The sequence below is a fragment of the Pipistrellus hanaki genome, assembly GCF_964339955.1.
Source record: "Pipistrellus hanaki genome assembly, chromosome: 2".
NCBI lineage: Eukaryota > Metazoa > Chordata > Mammalia > Chiroptera > Vespertilionidae > Pipistrellus > Pipistrellus hanaki.
Window position 1 is genome coordinate 94,147,628 of NC_140504.1, and position 7,623 is coordinate 94,155,250.

General features: G+C 39.2%; 1 pseudogene across 1 annotated transcript; it reads right to left on the reverse strand.

The window, feature by feature from the left end:
* Nucleotides 1–6,277: 6,277 nt before the first annotated feature.
* On the reverse strand, nt 6,278–7,315 carry LOC311618291 (ADP/ATP translocase 2-like; annotated as a pseudogene). The gene has a single exon. The product of its transcript is annotated as an ADP/ATP translocase 2-like (transcript).
* Between the last annotated feature and the right edge of the window lie 308 nt (nt 7,316–7,623).

Consider the following 7,623-nt stretch of genomic DNA (forward strand, 5'->3'; position numbering starts at 1 on the left):
CCCGGGACCTTTCAGTCCCCAAGCCGACGCTCTATCCATTGAGCCAAACCGGTTTCGGCGAGATTGTTGTTTTGATTTGCATCTCTCGGATAATTAGTGACTTTGAGCATGTTTTCATGTGCCTTTTGGCCTTCCTTCTGTCTTCTTTTGAAAATATTCTATTTAGGTCCATTGCCCATTTTTTAATTGGATCATTCATCTTCCTTTTATTTAGTTGTATAAGCTGTTTGTAGATGTTGGAGATTAAACCTTTATCAGTGGTAACATTTGCAAATATGTTCTCCCACACAGTGGGCTTTCTTGTTGTTTTCTTGATGGTTTCTTTTGCTGTAAAAAAGCTTTTTATTTTGATGTAGTCCCATTTGTTTATTTTCTCTTTAGCTTCCATTGCCCTAGGGGCAGTATCAGTGAAGAAGTTCTTTAGGCATATGTCTGAGATTTTGTTGCCTGTGGATGCTTCTAGTATTTTTATGGTTTCCCGTCTGATGTTTAAGTCCTGTATCCATTTTGAGTTTATTTTTGTGTATGGTGTAAGTTGTATCCATTTTGAGTTTATTTTTGTGTATTGTGTAAGTTGGTGATCTAGTTTCATTCTTTTGCATGTATCTGTCCAATTTTCCCAACACCATTTATTGAAGAGACTGTCTTGACTCCATTGTATATTTGTGCCTCCTTTGTCAAATATTAATTGAGCATAGTGATTTGGGTTGATATCTGGGTTCTCGATTCGATTCCATTGATCTATACGTCTGTTCTTGTGCCAGTACCAGGCTGTTTTGAGAACAGTGGCTTTGTAATACAGTTTGAAGTCTGGTATTGAGATCCCTCCTACTTTACTCTTCTTTCTCAGGATTGCTGTGGCTATTTGGGGTCTTTTATTGTTCCAAATGAACTTTTGGAGAGTTCTTTCTAGGTCAGTGAAATATGCCGTTGGTATTTTAATGGGGAGTGCATTGAACCTATAGATTGCTTTAGGAAGTATGGACATTTTGATGATGTTGATTCTACCAATCCATGAACATGGTATGTTCTTCCATCTGTTTACATCTTCCTCTATCTCTTTTTTCAGTGTCGTGTAGTTTTCCGCATATAGGTCCTTTACTTCCTTAGTTAAATTTATTCCTAGGTATCTTAATTTTTTTGGTGCGATGGTAAATGGAATTGCTTTTTTAGTCTCTGTTTCTATAAATTCGCTGTTGGTGTATAGAAATGCCATAGATTTCTTGGTGTTAATTTTGTATCCTGCTACATTGCCAAATTCATTTATTAAGCCAATTAGTTTTTTAATGGAGTCTTTTGGGTTTTTTATATACAATATCATGTCGTCTGCAAATAAGGATAACTTTACTTCTTCTTTTCCAATTTGGATGCCTTCTATTTCTTCTTCTTGTCTAATTGCAATGGCTAGTACTTCCAGTACTATGTCAAAGAGGAGTGGCGATAGTGGGCATCCCTGTCTTGTTCCTGATCTTAGAGTGAATGGTTTTAGTTTTTGCCCATTGAGTATGATGTTGGCTGTGGGTTTATCATATATAGCTTTTATTATGTTGAGGTATGATCCTTGTACTCCCACCTTGTTGAGAGTTTTTATCAGGAAAGGGTGTTGGATTTTATCAAATGCTTTTTCTGCATCAATTGATATGACTATATGATTTTTATCTTTCAACTTGTTTATGTGATGAATCACGTTTATTGATTTGCGGATATTGTACCAACCTTGCATTCCTGGAATAAATCCTACTTGGTCATGGTGTATGATCTTTGTGATGCTCTGCTGGAGCCGATTTGCTAGAATTTTGTTGAGGATTTTGGCATCTATGTTCATGAGGGATATTGGCCTGTAATTCTCTTTCATTGAGTTGTCTTTATCTGGTTTTGGTATTAGGGTGATGCTGGCTTCATAGAAGGAGTTTGGAAGTGTTCCTTCCTCTTGAATTTTTTGGAATAGTCTGAGGAGAATAGGTTTTAGTTCTTCCTTGAATGTTTGGTAAAACTCTCCTGTGAAGCCATCTGGCCCTGGGCTTTTGTTTGCTGGAAGCTTTTTGATGACTGTTTCAATTTCTTCCCAAGTCACTGCTCTATTGAGATTTTTAGATTCTTCCTGATTGAGTTTTGGAAGGTTGTATTTTTCTAGGAATATGTCCATTTCCTCCAGGTTGTTCAGTTTGTTGGAATAGAGTTGTTCGTAGTACAGTGGTGCCTCGCATAACAAACGCCTCGCACAGCGAACTTTGGACAGGTTTTTCATGAAACCATCGGCCAAAAAGCAGAAAATGGATGAAGATGTGCAAGATTCGGTAGACTCTACTTGGTCTGTCTTAAAATTAAAAAAATGTGTGTGTTTTTTTTAAAAAATTATGTTTTTAGATGTATCTAAATAAAAATATGTCATCTTAGCATATTTTTTTTATGTCATCTTAGCATATTTTATGCTACAGAACGAATTATTTTTTTTAACATGTATTGTTATGAGAAAACGCGTTTCACATAACGAACTTTTCGCATAACAAGCTTGCTCCTGGAACGAATTAAGCTCGTTGTGTGAGGCACCACTGTATTTTGTAACAATCCTTTGTATTTCGGTGGTGTCTGTTGTTATTTCACCTCTTTCGTTTCTGATTTTGTTTATTTGAGTCCTCTCTCTTTGTTTCTTGGTTAGTCTGGCTAGAGGTCCATCTATCTTGTTTATTCTTTCAAAGAACCAGCTCTTGGTTTTGTTGATCTTATGTATTGTTTCTTTGGTCTCTATGTCGTTTATCTCCTCTCTGATTTTTGTTATTTCCTTTCTTCTGCTTACACTGGGCTTTTCTTGTTGCTCTTTTTCTAACTCTTTGAGTTGTAGAGTTAGAGCATTTGTTACCCTTTTTTCCAGTTTTTTGCAATAGGCTTGTAGGGATATGAACTTCCCTCTCAAAACTGCCTTTGCTGTGTCCCATAGATTTTGGATAGTTGTGTTTTCATTGTCATTTGTTTCTAGGATGTTTTTAATTTCTTCCTTGATTTCTTTGGTAACCCAGTCCTTGTTTAATAGCATGCTGTTTAGTCTCCATGTGTTTGATTTCTTTGGATTTTTTTCATTGTAGTTAATTTCCAGTTTTATGGCACTATGATCTGAGAAGATGCTTGATATGATTTCTATCTTTTTGAATTTGAAGAGACTTTGCTTATGTCCCAAAATGTGGTCTATCTTTGAGAATGTCCCATGTGCGCTTGAGAAGAATGTATATTCTGTGGCTTTGGGGTGGAATGTTCTGAAAATGTCGATTAATTCCATCTGGTCTAGCGAGTCATTTAGGATTGATATTTCTTTGCTGATTTTTTGTTTAGATGATTTGTCAAAGGGTGACAGTGGGGTATTAAAATCTCCTACTATGATTGTATTGCTATTAATCTCTCCCTTAATGTCCTCCAGCAGTTTTTTTATATATTGGGGTGCTCCCGTATTGGGTGCATATATATTTACCAGGGTTATTTCTTCTTGTTGGATTGTTCCCTTTAGCATTATGAAGTGGCCTTCATTATCTCTTGTTATGTCCTTCACTCTGAGATCTAATTTGTCAGATATAAGTATTGGTACCCCAGCTTTTTTTTCATTTCCATTCGCCTGGAAAACCTTTTTCCATCCCTTCACCCTCAGTCTGTGTGCATCCTTTTTGAAGGGGTGGGTTTCTTGTAGACAACAGATATATGGGTCTTGTTTTCTTATCCAATCCATTACCCTATGTCTTTTGATTGGAGCATTTAGTCCATTTACATTTAAAGTTATTATTGATAGATACTGATTTGACGCCATTTTTATTCTATACCCCTGTGTTCCTTCTTTGCTTTCAATTTCTTTAATTTTACAGTAGACCCTTTAGCATTTCTTGCATTGCTGGTTTGGTGGAGATAAATTCCCTTAGTCTGTTTTTGTCTGTGAAGCTCCTGATTTCACCTTCACTTTTGATTGATAGCCTTGCTGGGTACAGTATTCTTGGATTCAGACCCTTCCTTTGCATGATGTTGTATATTTCATCCCATTCCCTTCTGGCCTGATAAGTTTTTGTGGAGAAATCAGTTGCTAGTCTGATGGGGGCTCCTTTATATGTAACTTTCTGTCTCTCTCTGGCTGCTTTTAAAATTCTTTTTTTGTCATTGGTATTTGCCAGCTTAATTATAATGTGCCTAGGGGTGGGTTTTCTGGGGTTCATTTTGCTTGGGACTCTGCGAGCATCTTGGATTTGTGTGGGTTTTTTCTTCTCTATCTCAGGAAAGTTTTCTGTCATTATTTCTTGAAATACGTTTTCCATGTCTTCCTCAATTCCCTTTCCTTCTGGAACCCCTATTATTCTAATATTGTTTTGTTTTGTATTGTCCCAAAGTTCCCTTAGACTTTCCTCCTGTTTTTTAATTTTTTTTTTCCAGATGCTGTTCTAATTGGGTATTTTTTTCCATCTTGTCTTCTAGCTCACTGATGCGGTCCTCTGCTTCTTCTAATCTACTCTTGATGCTTTCTATTGAGTTCTTTACAGTAGCAATGTCATTTTTCATTTCTTCTTGGTTCTTCTTCATTTCCTCTTGGGTCTTACTCATATTGTCAAATTTGTCTTCCATTCTTTTTAGCCATCTTATGATCATTACTCTGAATTCTTGCTCTGGTAGGTTGCTTGAGTCTATCTCGTTTACTTCCTTTTCTGGTGAAGCCTGCTTTTCTTTCATTTGCGGACTGTTTTTTGGTCTTCCCATTATCTAGGATGTCTGGTTGTGTAGTTCTCTCTCTCTCCTGCTTTGATTTAAGGGCACAAAATACAACACAACCAGGTACAACACACAGGCACTGAATAGAAATGTGTTTGCAATATTAATAACCACCAATAATGGTGACTAGAACCCAGCTAACAAAAACATACAATCAAACAAAAAGCATAGGCAAATCAATCTTATAAAAAAAAAAGCATACAACTTCAGTATAGTTAACATTCAACATACAACCTCAAAGAGTTAGAGAGATAGACTGTTTTTTTGTTTTGCTTTGTTTTGTTTTGTTGTTAGGACAACTGTGAGGGAGGTGTGAATGGGCTTGGAGCAGGTAGTTGGAAATTAGATATATACAAGTAGGGTGAAATTTTAGGAGGGGGTAGACAGAAGGAATGGAGAAAATCTAGAGCAGGAAAGGGTTAAGATAAACGGGGTACCAAAGGAAAAGATCGGAAAGAGGGTGAAGGCATAAAGGTAGGGTTGAGATAGAATAAAGCGTTGGAGAAGGAAAGATAGATAAAGACTGTAGAACAGTAATCCTGAGATAAAAAAAAATATCTATATAATCAAATGAAATAAAAATAATAAGAAACAAAAGAAAATAAGATGAGAAAGGTAAATTAATAGTAGTAATAATGTTGATTACATATACAATGTAATAATTATAAAGATAAAATCAAGTGAGGAAAAAGAAAAAAAATAGTTTCTTGAGTAAACGTTGCAAATAATGAAAACAAAAATAAAAAACAAAAATTTAAAAATTTAAAAAAATAATAAAATTTAAAAAATTTAAGTAAAGTTTGCAGTAATGAAGGTCATTCGCTTCCTCTATTGTTATGATCCAGTCCTGATTTTTAGGCAGGTTTTGCTGTTTTTATTACACTAGAGTCAATTTGTGAATTAGCCTCTGGGGGCAGTGTTTCTAGGTTGAGTTTCCAGACTCTAGTCTAGAGCCTCTCCAGCTTTTTTTTTTTTTTTCTCTGCCCTCTCTGCAGCAGGAACTATGGAGGGGGGAGGGGGCAGGCCCGAGCAACTGCAATCTCCGCAACTCTCCGATATCCCTCCGAGCCAGATCCAAATGTGTTGCTCTTTAGATATCTCCCCTGTTAGGAGCCCCGTCCACTCTCACGGGTGACACCCGCCCAACAGCTGGGGCTTCTACTTGTAATCACTGCCTTTGTCCTCCAGCTTCTGCGATCGCGGGCGCGCAGGCTTTTTATCTTCGCCGCGAGCACTCTCCACCCTCTCCCCGCGAAATCGAGCAGTGGGGTATTCCAATGCAGTCAGGTGTTCGCACCGCCTGAGATCCGCGTTCTGAGGGGCACAGCTGCTTGGTGGTCGCTGCGGCTGTGGATATTCAGGCCTCTGACCCGATCCTATCTTCCTCTCAAGATGGTGAGGTTTCCCCGTGCAAGCCGGTAGGTAGCTCCGGGCAGGGAGACAGCCCGCGTGGGTGCTTCCCTGTGAGGGGCACCTCCGTCAGCAGCCCCCCAGCAGTTTCTTCTGGTGTTCGCTGTCTCCCAGCTTCTGTTTCCCATTTTCAACCAGTAAAATAGTTGCCGCTGATAAACAGACAACCAAAAGCCTGTCAAGAATGCTCAAGATATGTTGCATAATATAACATGCCTGTTCACAGGGTCTGGGGGAGGGAAGACTAGGAAATAATTTATGTGAACTTTTTGATTTCATCATACAAGACAAGCACAAAAGCACCACCCATGCCTCTGAGAACAATGCACCATGCACACTTGAAAAAAAGCTTTGCCTCCTTCATCATGAGCAATCTTTCTCCAGCAGTCAAGTGTGCCTGTGTACATGATATCAGTTCCTTTGTGCCCTGATTGCATCATCATGTGGTGACAACCAGTGTCAAATGGATAGGAAGTCAACCCAACCACAGCTGTGACGAACTGTGCCATCATCCAGCTGATGAAGATGTGAGTATTCTTGGAATCTGGAAGCATTCCCTTTGCAGTATCATAGACACTGAAGTAGGTAGCTCGATAGATGATAATACCCTGTAAGGACACATTAAAGCCTTGGTATAGGCCGCTAAGCCCATCAGATTTGTTGATCTTAACCAAGCAGTCACCGAGGCCTTTGAATTCCCTTTCAGCTCCGGCTTTGCCCACATCAGCTGCTAGTCGGGAATGGGCAAAATCAAGAGAATACACAAAACACAAGGAGGTAGCCCCAGCAGCACCACCCAATGCCAGATTCCCTGCAAAGTATCGCCAAACTGGGCTCTCTTATCCACACCACCCAGGAAGATTTGCTTGTGTTTATCTTTGAAGGCCAAGTTGAGAGCCTGGGTGGGAAAGTATCTGATGACATTGGCCAGGTTACCACGCCATTAGGACAGGGCTCCTTGCTCCTTGGGGATATGGACCACACAGTCTATAATGCCCATGTATTGCTTATCTGCAGTGATTTGCTTGCTGGCATGCTGCACCTGCAGCAGCAGCTTGACCCGCTCGATGGGTGCTATTGCGGTCTTGGAGATGCCTGCAGCCACTCCACCTGCTAGGAAGTCCTTGGCAAAGGACACGGTGGCATCTATCATGTTGAAAATAAGAAGCGGGCGACTACAGGCCCGGGAACTTAACTGGCTGAACTCCGGGGGGGCTCTAGGGCAAAATGAAACAAATGACTGATATCAGTAAATGATCTTTAAAGTCTTTGTCTCCTGGGAGATCAATCTGAAAGGAAGCAGTTACCTATTTGGTATTTTCTTTAAGTGACTTTATCAAACCTTGTCAATACTGTAAGACGTCTCCTTTTAATAAATCAGCTCATAAGTTGTTTCATTTCATTTCAACTTAAATGTACTGAGATGATGGCAAGGGAATGGGAAGAACCAAGCCACCATTTTGAGCATAGTTAAAG